Source organism: Chenopodium album, chromosome 3, assembly GCF_948465745.1.
Source record: "Chenopodium album chromosome 3, dcCheAlbu1.1, whole genome shotgun sequence".
NCBI lineage: Eukaryota > Viridiplantae > Streptophyta > Magnoliopsida > Caryophyllales > Amaranthaceae > Chenopodium > Chenopodium album.
The window spans coordinates 13,795,517-13,817,898 of NC_137836.1; the positions used below are offsets into that span (position 1 = coordinate 13,795,517).

Here is a 22,382-nt window from a genome sequence, read left to right on the forward strand (position 1 = left end):
AATTTGAAGTCCAAGAAAGAAATTGAGTTCTCCCATCATACTCATCTCAAATTCACCACTCATTAAATCAGCAAAATACTTGCACAAGGCTTCATTAGTTGCTCCAAAAATAATATCAGCAACATATATTTAAACAACTAATAAGTCAGTTCCTTGAGATTTTAAAAATAAGGTTTTATCAATTTTTCCTCTTTTAAAATCATTTTGCAGAAGAAAATTAGAGAGTCTTTCATACCAGGCTCTTGGTGCCTGCTTTAGCCCATAAAGAGCTTTATCAAGCTTAAAGACATGATTAGGAAATTTGGGGTTTTCAAAACCAGGTGGTTGTTCCATAAAAACATTTTCTTCAAGAAAGCCATTTAAGAAAGCACATTTGACATCTATTTGATATAATTTAAATCCCATAAATGAAGCAAAAGCAATTAACATTCTAATAGCTTCTAATCTAGCAACGGGAGAAAAATTTTCTCCAAAGTCAATACCTTCTTGCTGATTGTAGCATTTCACAACAAGTCTGGCCTTGTTCCTTACGATTGTTCCATACTCATCCAGCTTGTTTCTGAATACCCACTTGAGCCCAATCACCTTTTTGTTCTTAGGTTTCTCCTCTAGATGACAGACCTGGTTTCTTTCGAACTCATTGAAATCATCTTGCATGGCAATTATCCACTCAACATCTTTGACAGCTTCTTCATGATTTCTTGGCTCAATAATGGAAAGGAAGGCTTGAAAGGCACAGAATTTCCTCATCTGCAATCTGGTCAGAGTTCCTCTACCAATATCACTTATTATGAGATCGGTAGGATGAGATCCTTGATAATTGAACGGTTTTGGTTGAAACTCTCTTGCTGGAACTCCAATCTAAGGCACTTCTGACTCAGTTCCTTCTGCCTCTTCTTCATGGCTAGATTCTTCATTTTCTTGTTCTTCATGAATTTCAGGTTGAGGAACTTCAGCATTTTCTTCTGGTTCTTGTACAGGTTCCCACTACAAGAAAAAGGGTAATTAGCAACGGTTAAAGTAGTCGCAAATCCGTCGCAAAAATGGATTTGCGACGGATTTGCAACTACTTTGGTTAGTCCCTAAAGACCTCGTCGCAAATACATTTTTGCGACTAATTTTTGGATAGTTGCAAATTTTGCGACGGACTTGCAACGACTTTGCAACTGTCATTTAGCGACTAACTTTGAAATTTTAGCAACTAAATTATTGTCCGTCGTAAAATATTTGCGACGGATTAGCGACTATGGAGGCCAATGTTTAAAACTACTTTTGTGACGGATTAGCAACTACATGACCAAACTTTTCCAACTACGAGACCAAACTTTTGCGACTACGGAGACTAATTTTATTGCGACGGATTTATGACTATTGAGACTAATTTTTTTTGCGACGGATTAGCGACTACAAAAACTAATTTTTTGTGACAAATTAGCGACTATTGAGACAAATTATTTTTCAATTAACCCATTACTCACTAAAACAAATTTGTAGTCGCTTAATTTTTGCGATTGACTATGATTATTTAGAGACCATAATTTAGCAACGAGCAATATCAATAACAAAAGGGTACCACACATAAATTCAACTAACCAAAATGTTAATTTTAATTAAATATCCAACATATCATCAATTTTGTATCAATGTATTAAAAACAATATTCAAAATCATATGACTAATTGTTTCAAAAATCACCTTCTATATAAAGAAAGCTACTTTAAATAAGAACTAACGACGATATACAAATATACCTCTAAAAACTAAAGATCACTTAGTTGCATCACGAGACCTGGTGACTGTAGACGTAGGAGGCTTAGAAGGACAGTAATGTTGGACAAGTGATGTCATCTCCTTTAATGTTTTGTGCATAGCTTATTTTTCCTTCTTCCATGTAGCTTTTTCGATCTTATGATTTCGACAATTTCTTTAATTCTTTAACTTGAGAGCTTAGTTTAGAAATCATGGAAAGAGTGGAAGATGATGCAGTAGGGGGAGAAGTACAATTGCTCTTGTAGTACATTTGTGAAGCACTCCCTAAACCGTATACTTTTCCTTTCTTTGCCCACCTACAACCTCTAAGTAGACTTTGTTGGGTTTATCTCACTTCCTTTGGTCTTTTATTCCTCTAGTTTTTCTATATATTCTCCCTGCAATAAGATATGTATTAGTAACTATGGTCACAATTGTTCAAACTTAAAAGACTAAAAACCTTTTAAAAAAAATAAAAATAAAACAACACTTATAATAAAAATAACTAATGTAAGCAATTATTAGTAAAATTTCTGCAACATCTCCTTTGTAAATTAAACAATTCCCTCCCATAGGATAAAATAAACCTGTTTCAATTCTCATTAAGACATACCACGTTAATAATTTGATTAACACCGACCAATTATTCTCATCCTCAAACTCAATCATACAAACAAATAAATAATCTAATATCTAAAAACATTAACTACCATATATTTTTTGTAATCTTAGGAAAATATATAAGTATACTCATACCATGACTTGATGAGTCTTTTCACCCATCAATTCAATTGCTAAGGACAGTGATATTAGCCACATTATTCCCTTCTTCATTAAGCTATAACTACGTACATGGTTTACACAAAGTGATATGCATCACACTTCTTTTGCTTGCTAAAGGAGGTCAGTGATAGATATAGTCCCTAGCAATTGGCTTGATTTAAATGGCTTTAAATACCAATAAGCTTAATAAAAAATTAGCTCAACTAGAACACTCTGACAAGAACATCCAGTAGTTCACCTTCTTTACCTTCTGTCCTTTTCCACTAAATGGGTTCGATTTCTATGCATCAGAGAGAAGAAAAGAAGAATAGGGAACTATCTAATTACTCCCAACTAAAAAGAATTTACACTAGTAGTCGAATCCAACTATGGTACTTAACTTATCTCAGCACGGCAACACTACAAACATAAGCTAATACATAATATATATACTCATTGTATACCATCATGTTTTTGTTCTATACACATCTGAATACAACTTTCTTTCTCATTTCTCTATCCACCAAAGGATGGCCCTATGCGGGTTATAGACTTACAGGATGAATGTTATCTATGCAAGAAATCCTGAATGACATGCATAAAGCTATCTAACCAGAATTTTGTAGCCCTTTTAGTGTTTTTATTAAAAAGAATGGAGTAACCTATGCCAAGTCCACAACTTATAGAGCCAAAAAAAGTTGCAGAAATTATGAAAGATAAACTGGAAATCATGATATACAAAATAAAAGCCAATAGTACAACAAATACAAGAAACAAATGCACGTGTTATACATGTAAAAATCTAGGATATAAAAGCTAAGTACTAAGAAACCCCTATTTGGCCTTAGCCAGAATTCACTATAAGAGGAAAACATCATCAAGGCTGGTCTAAAATGAGAAAAGACGCTAGCTTAGTTTGCCAATTTTTTAATTACCAGTCAGTTTTGAGAATAGTAAAACTATCACAGTAAATAATCTAACCCATGCAGCAAATTCCATTTCAGGTAATACGAATGTCAGATTATATCACGCCCAATATTTTAGTCAGCAATGGCATTGCATAGATCGTTAAATCAAAATAAAATCGCCAAATAAAGAACTGGAATTTGATTGAATGAAATTTGTAATACTTTTGTTAAGAAATGAGGCAGCATGAAGGTTTTGTGAATGCCTTTAGGAATCACAGTTGAATTTTGCTTTAGCACTCCATATTATAGAATCAATTTAATGTGCCTACAAAAATTGGAGTAATAGAATCAGAATGTATTCTACCACCCTTGTGATAACAAATACGGAATAGCTTTTTTCTAGTGGACCTTTCATCTGTTTGATGTCCATAGTTGACTTTATGCTATATAAGAAGGGTATTGTCCTATATAACTCTAAAGTCTAGTAATAGGTATTCTACAATTAAAATAGGCAGAAAAGCAGAGTCCTAGTATTGCTTTGACAAAGAGAGGTTCTTGCCTGCACTCCTCTATATGTTTGCTACTTCACTACATGAATCATTCTCATACTAATATATCTCATATACACAACCTTTTCTAAGGCAATGACTTGGCAGACTTGCTTAACTTATTATTAGTACAGACAAGAACTTAACTCATTAACCCCCTCTAATTATTAGTACTTTGATAATAGTTGGATAATCAATCAAAACAATTACGGAGTATACACATTTATAGTCTTTCTATGATTTCTTTTGTAATTTGATAATATATATATTCATTCTATAATTTCTTTTATAATTGGAAATACAGATGAATTCAATTCTCTATGAAAATAGAGACTCATCATTATTCATGTTCCATTTTATTGATTATCCCATATTACAATTAAATCTACACTCTAATCAATCATTCAGAGAAAAACAAAAGTTGGAATAATCAGACTTGGGATCTTTAAATTGAAAATAATTAGAGCTTTTTGCAAAATCCATCAATTTTGAATGGTTTTACATTAATTGACTACAATGACAACCCTAAAATTTGTAATTGGCAGTCAGATTAAAATCAATCCGCAATTCTCAATGGAAACCAAATTAAAATCAATTCGCAATGCAACAAATTCAATCAATAATCGGAATAAAATCAATTCGTAACTCAATCAATTCGGAATTCAATCAATAATCAGATTCAAAAAAATTCACAATATGCAATGGAAACCAGATTGCAATCAATAATCGGACAAAAAGCTCAACAATAACCCTAAAATTCGCAACTAACTTGGGAGGATATGTGGTGGCGCGGCGGCAGGAGATGAAGACGACTGCAACATGTTCGTTCTAAAGTTCTGATCTTGGTTCTCAAATTCGCAATGGAAGGGTTTTTTTTTTTGGAAGAGTAGTATGTACAGCGATTATGAATGAAGGAATAAGGAGTGATAGTTAGTTCTTGTTTTTTTGGCAACAACAACTCATTATATTAAGGGTATTTTTTATTTCTTTATTAATAAATTTAAAAAATAATGGTAGCGACTATTGTGTTACTTGCAATAATCGTCGCAATTTTTTTAAAAAAAAATGGTTTCAAATTATTAACCTTAGTAACTACAATTTAGTCACAAAACATTATAAGAGCGTCGCAAATTAGCAACCGCATAGAAACTATTACAAAATTAGTTGCAAAATTTGCGACTATTCATCTTTTTCAGTCGCAAATATATTTGTGCGATTGATTATTATGGTAGTCGCAAAAATCAGTTTCCAATAAGCGACCGCATAGTAACTCCTGCAAAATCGGTTGCCAAACTTGCGACTACTCATCTTTTTCAGTCGCAAAAATAATTTTTGTGACTGATTATTATGGTAGTCACAAAAAACAGTTGCTAATTTTACTTTTTCTTGTAGTGTCCTCTGGTCTTTCTTTGGCTTGCTTGGATGCTTCTTCATTTTCTTCCCTGTTTCCAATCATTCCAATTTCATTATCATTATTGTCTTGTTCCTGCACATTCATAAACATATTAGATTCATCAAAAATCACATGAATGCTTTCTTCGACACACATAGTATTTTTATTGTAAACTCTGTAAGCCTTACTATTAGATGCATAGCCAAGGAACACCGCTTCATCACTTCTTTCATCAAATTTTCCGATGTTCCTTTTTCCATTATTATGAACAAAGAACCTGCATCCAAAATCTCTAAAGTGAGAAATATTGGGTTTTCTACCCTTAAACAGATCATAAGGAGTTTTATTGATGAGTGGTCTCATAATAACTCTATTGATAATATAGCATGCAGTATTGATGGCTTCAGCCCAGAAGTTCCTTGGAAGTCCACTAGCTATGAGCATTGTTCTTGCCATGTCTTCTAGGGTCTTGTTCTTCCTTTCCACAACCCCATTTTGTTGAGGGGTTCTTGGGGCTAAGAAGTTATGATCCATGTCATTCTCCTTGCAGAATTCATCAAATCTTGAATTTTCGAAGTCAGTTCCATGATCTGATCAAATGTGGATAATTTGATTTCCACTTGTTTTCTGCACTTTCTTGGCAAAGGAAACAAATTCATCAAAGGTTTCATCCTTGCTAGACAGAAAAATCACCCAGGTAAATCTAGAAAAATCATCAATTATAACTAGAACATATTTCTTTCCACTTCTACTTTGAACACGCATGGGGCCACACAAATCCATGTGAATAAGTTCCAATGGCTTTGTGGTACTCACCATGTTTTTAATTTTAAAGGATGACCTGACTTGCTTGCCTCTCACACATGCATCACAGATATGTTGTATGAGGAACTTGACTGAGGGAAGCCCAATGACCAAGTTCCTCTCTCTAAGTTTATCCATGAGTAAGAAACTAGCATGTCCGAAATGCTTATGCCATAATAAAGGATCATCATTAATGACACTCAGACATGTAAGGTTGTTCCTTGGGACAGAATTGAGATCCACAATATATGTGTTCCCTTTTCTAGTTCCTTTAAGAACAACCCTTCCTGTTTTATCATTAATGATGTTGCATGAATCAGAAGTAAAACTTACAGAGTTTCCTTTATCACAACACTAGTAGAAAAAAGGCAAAGGGAACCGGTTTGAACCGGTTTCAATGTGGGGGGGTGCCAATTACCCCCCTTTTTGGCAATGGTTCAAAACCGGTGCCCTTAACCGGTTTTAGCACCGGTTAACCGGTGCCTTAAATAATCTCCCGCGTAATTTTTTTTTGGTGGCAGCTAGTTTTGGCACCGGTTAACCGGCGCCTTTTCAGTACATATTTTTTTCCCCATTTTTCGTGCAATAATATTAAAAAAAACACCCTATTTCCAGCAATAATAACCTGTAATTCCAACAATAATATTAAATAAAAAATAATATTATTATTATAATTACTAATAATAATAATATTATTAAATATTATAATAAGATACAAATAATATTAAAAACAAGAATTCATATATATATATATATATATATATATATATATATATATATATATATATATATATATATATATATATATATATATATATATATAAATATTCCCAAACGCAATACAATAAAAAAAAAGTGTTATACACACACACACACACACACACACACACACACAAATGATAGTAAGTAAATAATGAATAATAATATAGTTCAAAAGTTAACATAAATTTACAATTAAAATGCCATTTACATGTTGAAGGTGATAAAAGACGCCAACATGTCACGAACTTCATTAAGTTCCTTGATTGTCAACGAACCATCCTTTTGGACCTTGCAAAACTTGAAATAAAAAAAAATTATGTTAGAATTAATTAATTAGGCAAAACAATATGACCTATATGACTTCTATTTAGCCTATTTCCTACATTTCTTATCAAATGAACTATTTCTAATAACATGTCAAGGTCACCTAGTTTTATGTGTCTTAGTCCTAAAATTGAAATAAAAAACATTTTATTAAGGTTTGAGACGCTTTTTACTCAAAATGGCCCAAATATGGCCTATATGACTTTACTTTGCCCATTTCCTAGATTTCTTATTAAATGAACTTTATTTATCTCATAACATGTCAATATTTTCTATTTATAGGTGTATAAGAAATGAAATCACATCAAAAGAGCATATTAACACAAAATGGCCCAAATATGGCCCATATGACTTCTATTCAGCCCATTTTCTACCTTTCTTGTTAAATGACCTTTTTATTTCTCATAACATGTCAATGTTGGGTAATATTAGGTGTCTAAGGCTAGAAATCACATCAAAATAACATTTTATTAAGTTTAACAACGCATTTTACTCAAAATGGCCCAAATATGGCCTATTTGACTTCTATTTAGCCCATTTCCTACATTTCTTATCAAATGAACTATTTATTTCACATAACTTGTCAATGTCACCTAGTTTATGTGTCTAAGCCCTAAAATTTAATCAAAAAAACATTTTATTAAGGTTTAAGACGCTTTTTACTCAAAATGGCCCAAATATGGCCTATATGACTTTACTTTGCCCATTTCCTACAATTCTTATCAAATGAACTTTATTTATCTCATAACATGTCAATATTATCTAGTTATAGGTGTATAAGGATTGAAATCACATCAAAAGAGCATATTTACACAAAACGGCCCAAATATGGCCCATATGACTTCTATTCAGCTCATTTTCTACCTTTCTTTTCAAATGACCTTTTTATTTCTCATAAAATGTCAATGTTGGGTAATATTAGGTGTCTAAGTCTAGAAATCACATCAATATAGCATTTCATTAAGTTTAACAACGCATTTTACTCAAAATGGCCCAAATATGGCCTATATGACTTCTATGTAGCCCATTTCCTACATTACTTATTAAATGAACTATTTATTTCTCATAACATGTCAATTTCACCTAGTTTTATGTGTATATAAGCCCTAAAATTGAATCAAAAGAGCATTTTATTAAGGTTTAAGACGCTTTTTACTCAAAATGGCCCGAATATGGCCTATATGACTTTACTTTGCCTATTTCCTATATTTCTCATTAAATGAACTTTATTTATATCATAACATGTCAATATTATCTAGTTGTAGGCGTGTAAGGAAATAAATCACATCAAAAGAGCATATTAACACAAAATGGCCCAAATATGGCCCATATGACTTCTATTCAGCCCATTTTCTACCTTTCTTGTCAAATGACCTTTTTATTTCTCATAACATGTCAATGTTGGGTAATATTAGGTGTCTAAGGCTAGAAATCACATCAAAATATCATTTCATTAAGTTTTAGGACTTACCTCATCAAGTTGTTGACTGTCCGTACAATGAGTCGCTATGTCAAGCATGAATCTCATCACATACAAAGCACAATCAAGTCCATTTTCTTGTTGTGCGCACTAGCATATGACAAACAAATCACATCAGTGAAACGTGTAAAGGAAATTATCAAATATTTACTAACATATATTTTGAAGATAATCACAATGTAGCTTCTTCATAACATTGTAGTAAATAAAGTACATTCAAATTTGATTAGTCGTTTGACTACTAAATTAGTTATTATTAGCAATAATCATCACTAGGTAGCTATATATGTTTACTTTTGCAATATAGACTTCACGAGCCACTGCTCCGGTGATCGAGCTGAATAAAGGTGATAAATTGTGTTATTGGAATTACAAATCACCATGAGGCTCCAATGCTCCCTACATAAGTTCACAATAGACAAGCAAATTAATATTTAGGAGTCAACATATAATGAGGTCAAATCGATTGAATTTGACATGGTTAGACTTACTCTTTATAACATGGGGCGAATATGAACTTGTCTCCCGCACGCGCTGATTCCCTAATACTCTATTCAACATAGTACAACACGTCGTGGGGGTTGCCTATGATTCTAGTAGTGGATAACTGCTCAGGGCATACCCACCCAACTTTACAAGGAGAATCAATTTCAGTTAAGTGCTCCTGTAGTGCTCTGCGTGCATGAACATTGAATAATTAATCACATATAAGATAATCATCATAAATTTGAATAACTTGAAAAAATTGTAGATTATGTGGGCATTGAACTACCTCATGAATGTTTGAATGAGGGAAATGTTAAGCTTTGCACCACGTAGAAATTCCTTCACATCTTCTTTGCTGATCCATGCAACTGCATCCTCATCATAGTGGAACATTGCCTTAGGAAGTGCAACTTCCATGGGGTCGACCAAATGACAAGCATGGTTGTGAAGAAAGGTCATGTCAACAGAGAGCGATTGAAGAACAATGTCTTCAACTAGTGGAGTAGGTTGCATGGGTGAACCTTTCGAAGAGTGCAACTTCGACGCTTGTTCACTCTTGGACCATTGTTCACTTAGCTTCTTCTTAGGTTGATCAATGCTTTTAGGATTCTCCACCATATTTCTCTTTGAAGTTTCTCTTCCATATAAAATCTGAAATAGTTTGAGAAAGAATAATTTTATAAGTTGAGAAATGAAGAAAATAGGCATATTATAAGTTATTTTGGCTTAAAATGGTTTTATTTTGATGAAATGGACACATTAACATAGAAATTAGCTTCTTTTATGTAATTTCAACTCACAATCACTTATAAATATGTAATTATGAGATGGTTTGAGAAAGAATAAGTTTATAAGTTGAGAAATGAAGAAAATAGGAAAGTGAGAAGCCATTTCGGCTCAAAATGGCTTTATTTTGAAGAAAAAGGACCTAAAAACTTAGAACTTAGCTTATTTTATGTCATTTCAAGTCACAATCACTTATAAATATGTAATTATGAGATGTTTTGAGAAAGAATAAGTTTATATGTTGAGAAATGAAGAAAATAGGCAAGTAAGAAGCAATTTTGCCCAATATGGCTTTATTTTGATGAAATGGAGCCAAAAACATAGAAATTAGCTTCTTTTATGTCATTTAAACTCACATTAACTTATAAATATGTAATTATGAGATGGTTTGACAAAGAATAAGTTCATAAGTTGAGAAATGAAGAAAATAGGCATGTGAGAAGCCATTTCGGCTCTTAATGGGTTTATTTTGATGAAATGGACCCAAAAACTTAGAACTTAGCTTCTTTTATGTAATTTTAAGTCACAATCACTTATAAATATGTAATTATGACATGGTTTGATAAAGAATAAGTTTATAAGTTGAGAAATGAAGAAAATAGGCAAGTGAGAAGCCATTTCGGCTCAAAATTGCTTTATTTTGATGAAATGGACCCAAAAACATAGAAATTAGCTTATTTTACGTCATTTCAACTCACATTAACTTATAAATATGTAAGTATGAGATGGTTTGAGAGAGAATAAGTTCACAAGTTGAGAAATGAAGAAAATAGGCATGTGAGAAGCCATTTCGGCTCTAAATGGGTTTATTTTCATGAAATGGACCCAAAAACTTAGGACTTTGCTTCTTTTATTTCATTTTAAGTCACAATCACTTATAAATATGTAATTATGATATGGTTTGAGAAAGAATAAGTTCATAAGTTAAGAATTGAAGAAAATAGGCAAGTGAGAAGCCATTTTGGAAAGAAATTGCTTTATTTTGATGAAATGGAGCAAAAAACTTAGAAATTAGCTTCTTTTATGTCATTTCAAGTCACATTAACTTATAAATATGTAATTATGACATGGTTTGAGAAAGAATAAGTTCATAAGTTGAGAAATGAAAAAGTTAGGCATGTGAGAAGCCATTCCGCCGAGTGAGTTGCGAAAGAAAAATATATGGCTCAAAATATTTTTTTTAAAAAATATGCAACTTCCGCTGAGGCTGGAACACTCGAGGAAGCCGCCCCCGCTGCCAGAATAGCGAAGGCATCCCCCGCCGAGGCCACAGCAGCCCCGACAGCCGCCTGTCAAGGCTGCAGCAGCCCAAGCAGCCAGGTGATTCCGAGGCCGGAGCAGCCCCGACAGCGGCTGCCGAGTCCGGAGCAGCCCCGGCAGCGGCTGCCGAGGCCGGAGCTGCCCGGGCAGCCGCTCCGGAGGCCGGAGCAGCGTAGGGAGCACCAGCCAAGGCCGCCGCTGCCTCGACATCGGATATGGGGGCCGGGGAGTCGTGCTATTTCGGCGGTTTTATTTTCAGAGGTGCAGTTAGAGAGTGCCTAACGGTTATTTAACACTAAAAAAAGTTGAGAAATAAATAAATTACCTCCTTAATCAACCTGACCCACGCACGTGGCCAATCAACGAAGCTACCTATAGCTTGACAAAGCTTTGTTATCTCAACCTCCTCTATCGGTACGGGTAGTGGGATGTCTTCGAACCCCTCAACCACCGAAGCGATCCCAACCGAGTAATGATGTGGCCCCGCCGTAGCACCGGTCGTCGCTTGTGCACTATCATACGCCAAAAAACTCAACTCCATACTATTTGCATGCCCCGGGGCTAGAAGTGCACACCGGGTGTCTTCCTACACAAGTACAAAAATAAGATAGTTAAATAGGTCTTTTACTACATCATAGATAATATAACGAAATTCATTAAGGTAGAGGGTTACAAATCACCTGTAACTCTTGATATTCATGCGGTGTTGGATTATCAAGCTCCCTCGAGTCCGCATGTGTAGGAGTAGGAACCTGCAACAGTACATCAATCATGCCACCTCAGATCTCAATTAACTCAGTATTTAAAAACTTTTAATAACTCAATTGAAATTACCTCAGGTGGCACATCTTCACCACGTATCTCATCTCCTCCATGTCTATCACCTTCTCCTTGTCCTTTTGGTTGAGAACATGAGTCGACTGGTGTACTGGCGAGGAATGGCAAAGTCGGTAAGTTCATCTGCTTCGCCCAAGCATTGAATTCACCTACTAACTCATTGCGTACTTGTTCCTTAATTGATGCCACCTTGGCATCCAACTCCCCCGGTGAGTTAACACTGGCTCGAGATCTACCCGATTTCGTGTATTCTGGACCCATCACCTTTTGCCATCCAAGCAATGACCCTCCCGAACCTACTACTCGTCCTGGATGGTATGACCTTCCCAAAGCCATGGTGAAAGGGTCATTCTCCACACTTGGGTTAAATTTGCCCTCCACCAGCTCTTGAGTGTGCTCAAGCTGTAGCAAAAGGAAAAAGGATGTCAGTAAGATAGTTAATGGTTTGTATAGTGATTTTGATGCAAAAGTGACTTAAAATTCAACAGTTCATAGGTAACTTACAAGTTTATCTGCCATTTTTTTGGTTTCCGGACCCTTGATGACCCATTTTCCGGTTTCCTTATCAAACGTATGGAGAGAACAAAAGAAATCACCAGCACGACTCACCAAAGTAGTGATCGTGGAACTAGAGGGTTCCTTCGATGCCACTAGAAGCGATTTAGGGTATAAACCCTTATCGATCCTCTCAAGTCTCTTTTCAGCAAATGTCTTAGGCCCCATACGATGGACGTACTCCTTCTCTGCATTTTTTTTATTTTGCTCTTGAAGTTCCTACATAAAAACAAATGTAGTATCATTGCTACAAAAAGAGTCAAGCTATTATTCAATTGAGATCAGATTTACACAAACTTACAATGGCTTTCTTTTAAGTCTTCATTCCAACGAACTCTTCCCAGTCTTCTTTTGACACGGTCGGCCATTTTTGCCACGGGAGAAGGTCATCCTCATCATCTTTCTTCTTCTTTGATTTCTTCTTCTTCTTGTAGATCCATCCATTAGTCAAGTTGGTCTTAAAGCTTCTTAATCTTTCCGCTAATAAAGATTCAAACACCTTTCTCTTCTCGGCATCATTAGGAATAGAAAACAGCCTATACAAGCACATATAAAAACCAATTTTTAGTTCTATTTACTAACAACCATAAGGTTAAGGTTTCTTAAATTGTTTAAATGTGCCAAAAACACACTTACCCTTGTATCATCCCAAAAGGTTTGAATCAAACCCGGAGGTACTTGCCGCATTACAAGTGTAATGGGGATTTTCCGCGCACACATGCCAACCTGATTAGCATATTGTCGACACCATTTGGCCCCGGGTTGGCCGTTGTTGTCATACTCCATGACCATGGGACCGTCCGGTTTCTTAAAATTTCTCGTCGGACCCCTTTTCTTTCTTTGAGCCGGTGCCTTTACCCCCCCTCCACCACCTGTGTTGTTTTGATCTTGTCCTTGGCCATGAGTTTCAGGAGTCGGGTTCTCACCAACAATCTCACATGCTGTATTTTCAATAGGCGGTGCACGTTCAGCTGAAATTTCAAATTCTTCAAGCCTACGCTCAAACTCATCTTGAGCCTGATCCTTTGGCTCACCCAAGTCATCTTCCTTGTTCACATCATAAGGCTCATCCTCGTCCTCATCCTCGTACTCGTCCTCATACTCATCATCGTCAATGTCCTCTACACAATGAGGGTCATGATCGTCCTCCGTGAGATATAAGAACCTGTCAAAGCAATCATAAAACAATATTAGTGTATAGTAAAGTATGAGTGCAAATGAGTACACTTAGGCAATTTCAACCTACAAACATGTTAAATATAATGAATATGGGTTGTTAGAATGAATACATGTTAGTTCATACACAAAACAAAGGACTTGGGTTAAGTAGAAGGTCATTTAAGCCATTTTCACCTACTTATGGTCCTATAACCTTGTATATGCATGATAATGAGTACACTTAGGAAATTTCAAACTACAAACATGTTAAATATAATGAATATGAGTTCATAGAATGATTAAATGTTAGTTCATACACAAAACGAAGGAATTGGGTTAAGTAGAAGGTCATTTAAGCCATTTTCACCTACTTATGGTCCTATAACCTTATATATGCATGTTAATGAGTACACTTAGGCAATTTCAAATTAGAAACATGTTAGTTTATATACAAAACAAAGGATTTGGGTCAAATACAAGCTCATTTATGTCATTTATGGTCATTTTCGCCTACTTATGCTCCTATATACATGATAACTAAACTATATTTGCAATTAAACCATTACTAACTTTTAATCATACTACCTCAATCTGAAACTCCTTCGTTGTGGTCTGATCGCATATAACCTGCTTTGTTGTCTATGTCATTTAGTACAACATGTCTAGGAACAGTGAAAGGTGCAGAATCATCAAACGCATCATATTCTTCCTCATCCTCAACATCTCCAATGCCTAGGATTCTTCTTTTGCCAGCTAGCACTATAGACCATTTTGAATCGACTAGGTCAGTTACGTAGAACACTTTCTTAGCTTGAGATGCAAGGATAAATGGTTCCGCACTATCATTCAAGTGGCCAAGATCTACAAGAGTAAAGTCCTCATATTTGACGTTACGCCTGATATTATCAACCCACTTACACTTGAAAAGAGCAACCGTGAAGTTACAATAATCAAGCTCCCATATTTCTTGAATTCGGCCATAGTATGACAACTCTGCATCAACATGTGATTTATCCTTAGCACTTGCAAACTCCCTTGACGATGCCACAAGCGTTACACCACTATTTTGGGTGGAGGAATATTTCAAATCACGACCCTCGGTCCAAAAAGTGTACCCATTGATGTCATATCCCTCAAATGAACGAACATCATCCCTAGGACCGTACGTAAGCCACCGTAATGTATCGGTCACATTAGTATCATCCAATCGACTCATTACTCAATCACGAAACCTATTAACAAACCTCTTATTATGCAACTGCATAAGTGCCCTTTCACCTTTCTATGGAAATTCGTCACGCAAACTAGCCATGTGCTCGTCTAAATATGGGTGCACATCTGAAACATGGTGCAATACATAAAGGTGTGCTTGTAAGAACTCATCTCGATCAGGTGACATTTGTTTCAACCCAATTGTTCCATGACCATCAAGTCTACCTTCATGTCGAGAAGTAGGAAGACCAATAGGTTGAGCAAGGGCTATGTAGTCTTCCACAAAGTTACCTATCTCCTCACCCACGGTCCCTTGCATCATACTTCCTTCAGGGTGAGCCCGGTTCCGTACTTTATCTTGTAATGTACCCATGTGTCTTTCAAAAGGGTAGCACCACCTCATGAAAACTGGACCGCACAACTTAATCTCACGCACCAAGTGAAGAACCAGATGAACCATTATGTCAAAAAATGAGGATGGTAAATACATCTCAAATTTGCACAAAGTCACAACCACATCTGCTTGCAAAGCATCTAGTGTACAAGGATCAAGCACTTTGCTACAAATTGTATTGAAAAACGAACAAAGGCTTGTAATCGCTTCCCTCATGTGCTTCGGTAGAATACCACGGATTGCAATCGGTAGGAATACTTGCATCATAATGTGACAATCATGGGATTTCATACTTGTCAGCTTTAATTCTCCATTCAAGGTTACAAATCTTTTCATGTTATATGAGTACCCTGATGGAACCTTAATGCCCTACAGACATGCACAAAACATACGTTTCTCTACCCTTGACAATGTATAGCAAGCCGGGGGTAAATAATTTTTTTCATCCTTCCCTTTACCCTCAACTTTCTTCTTTGACGCATCTTTGGCCTTTCCCTTTCCCTTGCTCTTCTCCTTCCCTTTTTTCAAAACATTTTCATCTTCTTTTCTCGGTTCCTTCCCCTTTCTAACCTTTTCTTGAGGCCATAATTCTAGATGAATCCCCATCTCTTTCTAATCTAACTGTGCACCCTTTCCATCCTTTGTATTGCCTTGGATATTCATAAGCGTTCCCAAAAGAGCATCACACACATTCTTCTCTATATGCATCACATCAAGACAGTGCCTAACGTCATGTTCTCTCTAGTACGGAAGCTTCCAAAAGATTGATTCTTTCTTATACAAAGTAGCTGAGATCACAGTTTTTTCAGATTTTCCAAACACCGTTCGTATCCCTTTCACGCGAGCACAAATATCAGCACCAGTCAATGGTCTAGGCGCAGTATCCTCTTCCACTGTTCCATCGAAAGCCTTTTTCTACCTACGGTACGGGTGATCACGCCTAAGGAACCTTCGAGTCTGCAAGTAGACATCTTTGCGATAATGAGTAGGGTATACGCTTGATGTGTCATTAATACATATGGGGCATGCTTTTTTCCCTTTGACCTTGTACCCACACAAGTTGCCATATGCAGGGAAGTCATTCATGGTCCACATAAGGGCTGCACGCAATGTGAACATCTCGTTCTGATGAACATCGAAAACGGAAACCCCTTCGTCCCACATCTTTCTCAAGTCGTCAATAAGCGGCGCAAGGTAAACATCTATGTCGCTTCCAGGTTGCCTAGGCCCCGTTATTAGCAATGAAAGCATTACATACTTACGTTTCATGCACAGCCAAGGAGGCAAATTATAAATCACTAAAAGTACCGGCCATGTGTTGTGTTGGGTACTAAGAGTGCCAAATGGATTCATCCCGTCCGTGCACAACCCGAGCCTTAAATTTCTGACTTCATCACCAAATTTCTCAAACTTAAAATCAATGTTCTCCCACTGTGGAGAGTCAGCTGGAGGCTTTAGCATTCTTTTTTCTTTCTTCCCTCTGCATGCCACCTCAAGTTTTTAGCGTCTTTTGGTATTGAGAACAGATTCTTAAACCTTGGAATAATGGGAAGATACCACAAAACCTTAGCAGCAGGTCCCTCCGTACCAGGATTGCAACTCATGCGCTTGTAGCGCGATCGCTTGCATCGTGGACACTCCTGCAATTGTTCATACTCATTTCGATATAGAATATAGTCATTAAGACATGCATGTATCTTCTTATACTCCAAACCAAAGGGACACATGAGCTTCTTTGCGTAATAGTAAGACTTAGGAATTTCATTCCCATCAGGCAACATATCACTTAATGCGGTCAACAAAGAAGTAAAACTAATGTCCGTCCACCCATGCTTCGACTTAATGTTGAAAAGTGTTAGCACGGCCGATAGTTTGGAGTATTTTTTGCACCCAAGATACAAAGGCTTTTTGGAAGCCTCTGATAATAACTCAAACACTCCACCTTCAACACCATGAAACATCTCATCCACTTGTTCATCCTCGACCTCATCCGCCTGATCATCATCGGCTCCGTCCTCACCATTATCAACAATATAGTCATCATTCTCGTATTCCTCGTCCATATGAATCTCATTGCTTCTAACACGCACATCATTCTGATTTAAATCCCCACTGTACTCTCCACTTTCTCCGTGCCAAATCCACACATGGTATAAATGCCTAAACCCACGACATAATACATGATCTCTAATGATTTCAACACTATCGACCACATTCACATTATTACAATCAACACAAGGACAATAAAGGCCTTTGCCACTCAGTTTGCGTTGATAAGCTAAAGCCCTCTCGCAAAACTCTTGAACCCCATTCTAAAATTCCAATGTATCGTGTCTACCATACATCCAACCACGATTCTTCTCCATTTAGTAAATTGTCTCTAAACATATATAGCAACATATATTGAATAATGTGTAATTGCTACATATTTTATGTAAATCAAATTCAAGTACAAAACGTGAATATACCATTCATATAGTGAAAAAATACATGTTTCCAAAGGGTCCTTATCACTCCAACCAAACCCATCCTTGAATGTCTACTCTCACTAGTGAATGTATGTCAACTTTCCAATTTTAAGGAAAATTCGGCAGCATTTCCCCCCTAGTTCTCCAAGTACACGATGTAGATAATTAATTACCCACATATGTACCTAGAGAACATAGTGAGGAAATGGTAAGCCAAGATGGTCCTTAAAATCGAAAAGAAAACATACATTCACCACCTAAGTGAGAGTACACATTCAAGAACAGTCCCAACCGGGGATTATTCAAGACTTTCTCCTAATGAGAAAGCCTTGAACGGGTATCTAAGCATATGATGATGCAAGTATTCTATATATTGTTATATTTATTTGCAATTAAACAATACATAAGTTGCAATTTCATGAATAAACTTTTATTAAATGGATAAATAGAAAGAAATATAGCTTAGTAAAGTTTATAAGTCATACCAATATAGCAACTACCCACTTGAGCTCAATATGTAGTCCTCAAGCTAAACTCGTGCTTCAATTCACATATGAATTTACATATTAAAAAAACAAAAAAAAAAAAAATTAGGTTAAATATTATGTATGTACTATTTCTTTCTCATAACATGTCAATTCACTAATTTATTTATAAGCTACAACACATCATTCATCGAACTAACAATTGCTAAACTATGTATTCACTACTTTAATTCATCTAATTTATTCGAAATTGCTAAACTAACAAGATTACTAATCTCTAATTTATTCAAAATTACCCATCAAAACAACTTAAAAGTAACCATTAAAACATTCCAAAATTCATCTACTTTAGTAACAAGGTTACTAATCTCTAATTTAATCAAAAATACCCATCAAAACAACTTAATATTAACCATTTAAACATTCCAAAATTCAACTAATTTAATAACAAGGTTTCTAATCTCTAACTTATTCAAAATAACCCATCAAAACAACTTCAAATTAACCATTATAACATACCAAAATTCAACTAATTAAGTAACAAGGCTAATATTCTCTACTTTATTCAAAATTACACATCAAAACAAATTAAATTAACCATTAAAACATACTAAAGTCAAACTAAATGAGTAACAAGGTTACTAATTTGTAATATTTTCACAATTTCCCAATAAAAAACCAAAAATTGCTAAAAATTGAAGTAAAATTATATTCAAACCTAAATTTTAATTTGCCTAACAATTCTTTAACATGCAAAAGAAATTAATAATATTATATAATTGATAAAATAATTGTGAATAAAGAAAAAAAATTAAACCTAAAACACTCAAATTGTGGTTGAATGTAGCTTGAAGGGAAGCAGAGATGGAGTAACAGCCGTGGAAGGTAGTGCGGTGGCGACCTTCAGGGCAGTGGCGCGGTGTCTTCGAACAGAATAGAAGAGAGGTGGAGGGGGTTTTCGAACAGCAGAGAAGCTAGGTGGCGCGGCTTCTTCGAACAGCAGAAAAGAGGACACGAGCTGTGGTCTTCGAACAGGGGAGAAGAGAGGTTGTGCGGCGTCTTCGAACCTCCGTTCAAGGTGGCAGCTGTGGTGGAGGGAAAAGGGGAGGCGTAGTCGGGTTTTTCTGGGTTTGATCAAATGTAACAGTGGGTTTTTGTGGGTTTAGGCAGAAATGAAAATGTTAAGGAAAGAGGAGGAAGAAAGGAGGGGGAAGGAAGGAGAAAAAAGGGCGGCCTTTTTTTTTCAAAATGCCACCGGTTCACAAAGGCACCGGTTCAAACCGGTGGCCTTTATATTTTTGGCACCGGTTTGACTTGAATCAGTGCCTTAACTCTTGGTTCTATTTTTCGCCCATTTTCCAGCCCATTTTTTCCACCGGTTTGGACTGAACCGGTGGCAAAATAAATAATATTCCAGGGTCAAATATAATAATCATTCATCAATGCATACATTAATCAGATTATAAAGGGCTTTCACTACGTATTACAATCACACATTAATTTACCGGTATTAAGTCTCATCTTTCGAATCTCGACTTAACCATTTATAAATTAACCTGCCTATTGAAACTAGACCTAAACATTAATTCTCATCTGTCGAATCTCGAATCAATATTGTTAAACTTATGCATAAAAGATTGCGCAAATCTAGTCACAGAGCATTAATTCATACAAGGCATGGTTGAACCCTATGAGTAGGAGGGAACGATTTGGATCACGCAAGTCTGATGTGAAGAGTCGTCTTAGAAATAAGAAAGCTCCTCCTAAAGATCGTCTAGGTCCGAGAACACAAGGGATTGAGTTTAAGACTCCTATAATGCCAAGAAAGAAGAATTATGTGAAAGGAAAGGGTAAAGAAAAGATGGTGTATAGGGAGAAACAACCGAAAAAATTCAAGAAAGGTGAAAGGGGTGAAAGTTCGACTAGGGGTGTGACGGTTCGGGCTACGAAAGACACTTTAATGGTGAAGGCCGACCTAATTGACCAAGAGAAGGATGTTCCTAAAGTGAAGAAAGATTAGATCAATAGTGCTTTGCTTTTATGATTTATAATTTTTTATTTAAAATAAGGCATATAATGCCAATACTTGTAGTCGCATTTATTTTAATAATAATAGCACATTTATTTCAGCCTTAAAAATAAAAATTACAATGACCTTTATTTATTATTTATTTATCCGAGTCAAGGAGTCGGACGCAATAGAAGAACGAAAATAAGAAAAACTCGAACAAACAATGAATTCGCAACGAATGCGTCATTAAAAAAAACGGAAAAACTGAAATTCCACCGTGTCACGGTGAAAAATCCCGTGACACGTTACAGATCCCCGCGTCACGACAATTTCCTTTTTTTTCGCTCAGGGCCACCGTGCCACGGTGAACAGTACCGTGACACGGTGGAATGTCCCGTGTCACGGCAATTCCCCTTTTTTTTTTGTCGTGACGCAATGCTGAACTGACGCGCACACTTGATCAACAGAGGGAGATTTTTTATTTTTTAAAGTGGTCGGGCCCCCCTTGAGGGGTTGCCTACGTATCCTAAAAAGGAATCAAGCCAAACGTAGCTCTATTGGGTCATGAACCCATGCAACTAGGCATAGAATTTCTTGAGTTGATCCAAGTTGGTTAAATTGTGGAAGCCGTTACCGTCCATGTCTACTAATTATGCCGCTCCGCCAGACAGGATGGCTTTAACAATGTACGGGCCTGACCAATTCGGTCTGAATTTTCCTCTTGGATCTAACACATTTTTACGAAGTGCCTTGAGCACTAGGTCACCCTCTTTGATGTTCCTGGTCTTGACTTTCTTATTAAAATGTCGCGCCAAACGCTGTTGGTAGGTTTGGACATGATGCAAAGCTGCCAAGCGTTTTTCATCAAGTAAGACCAGTTCGTCGTATCTTGCTCTAATCCAGTCGACTTCATCTAGTTGGCTTTCCAATGCGATTCGAAGAGAAGGGATTTCGAGTTCGATTGGTTGTACAGCTTCAACTCCATAGACCAAAGAGAATTGAAAGGGGTAGCCCCCGTTGATGTACGAACAGAGGTTCGATAACCCCAAAGGGCGAAATGTAGCTTACTTGGCCAATCTTTGTAATTTTCTGTCATCTTTTCGATGATAGTCTTCACATTTTTGTTGGCCGATTCGACTGCACCATTTGTTTGTGGTCTGTAAGGTGATGATCTGTGATGCTTGATATGATATTTCTGTAATAATTCCGCACATTCGGCTTGGAAATGTGTTCCATTATCACTGATCATCTCATGTGCTACCCCATAGCGGCATATGATATTTTTCTCAATGAATTGAGCTACATGTTTCGCCGTCAGCTTAGCATATGAGGCAGCTTCGACCCATTTGGTGAAATAGTCGATTGCTACGAGAATGAATTCATGCCCCCCTTGTCCTGGTGGTGTTATTTTTCCAATGATGTCAATGCCCCAAGCGGAGAAAGGCCATGGAGAAGTATATGTGTAGAGAAGCGAAGGTGGAACATGCTGTAAATTTGCGTAGACTTGACACTTCATACATTTCTTGACATATTCGTGACAATCTCTCTCCAAAGTAGTCCAATAGTAACCTTGTCGTTGAATCTTTTGGACTAACATTTTTGCATTCATGTGTGTTCCACATATACCGGCATGAAGGTTTTCCATGGTTTTATGTGCTTCTCTCTTGGCTATGCATAAGAGATTTCTTCCCATTGCAGTTCTCTTGTGGAGTCCTCCCCTGATGAGCACATACTGTGAGGCCAGGAGCCTCAAAGCACGGCGTGCCCTTTTATCAGTATTAGGAGGGTATTCTCCTCTTGTCACATAATTAAGGATGTATGTATACCATGGCTCTTCATCTTCTTCCTGTGGTTCTTGTTCATCGTCCAGTGCGTGAACATAAGCCGGCTCATATCTTCTTTCTATGGTCTGTGGCATTCTGATCGTATCAGTTGGAATACGCACCATTGATGCTAATTTAGCTAGTGCGTCGGCGAATTGGTTTTCTTCTCTTGGCAAA

At 36.4% G+C, this 22,382-nt stretch overlaps 1 long non-coding RNA gene across 1 annotated transcript; it reads right to left on the reverse strand.

Annotated features, from left to right (window-relative positions):
* Positions 1–1,604: 1,604 nt before the first annotated feature.
* On the reverse strand, positions 1,605–4,894 carry LOC145611789 (uncharacterized). The gene is made up of 2 exons (XR_014106450.1): positions 4,737–4,894; positions 1,605–2,147 (listed from the first exon to the last, which is right to left on the reverse strand). It is a non-coding gene; the product is annotated as an uncharacterized LOC145611789 (long non-coding RNA).
* Between the last annotated feature and the right edge of the window lie 17,488 nt (positions 4,895–22,382).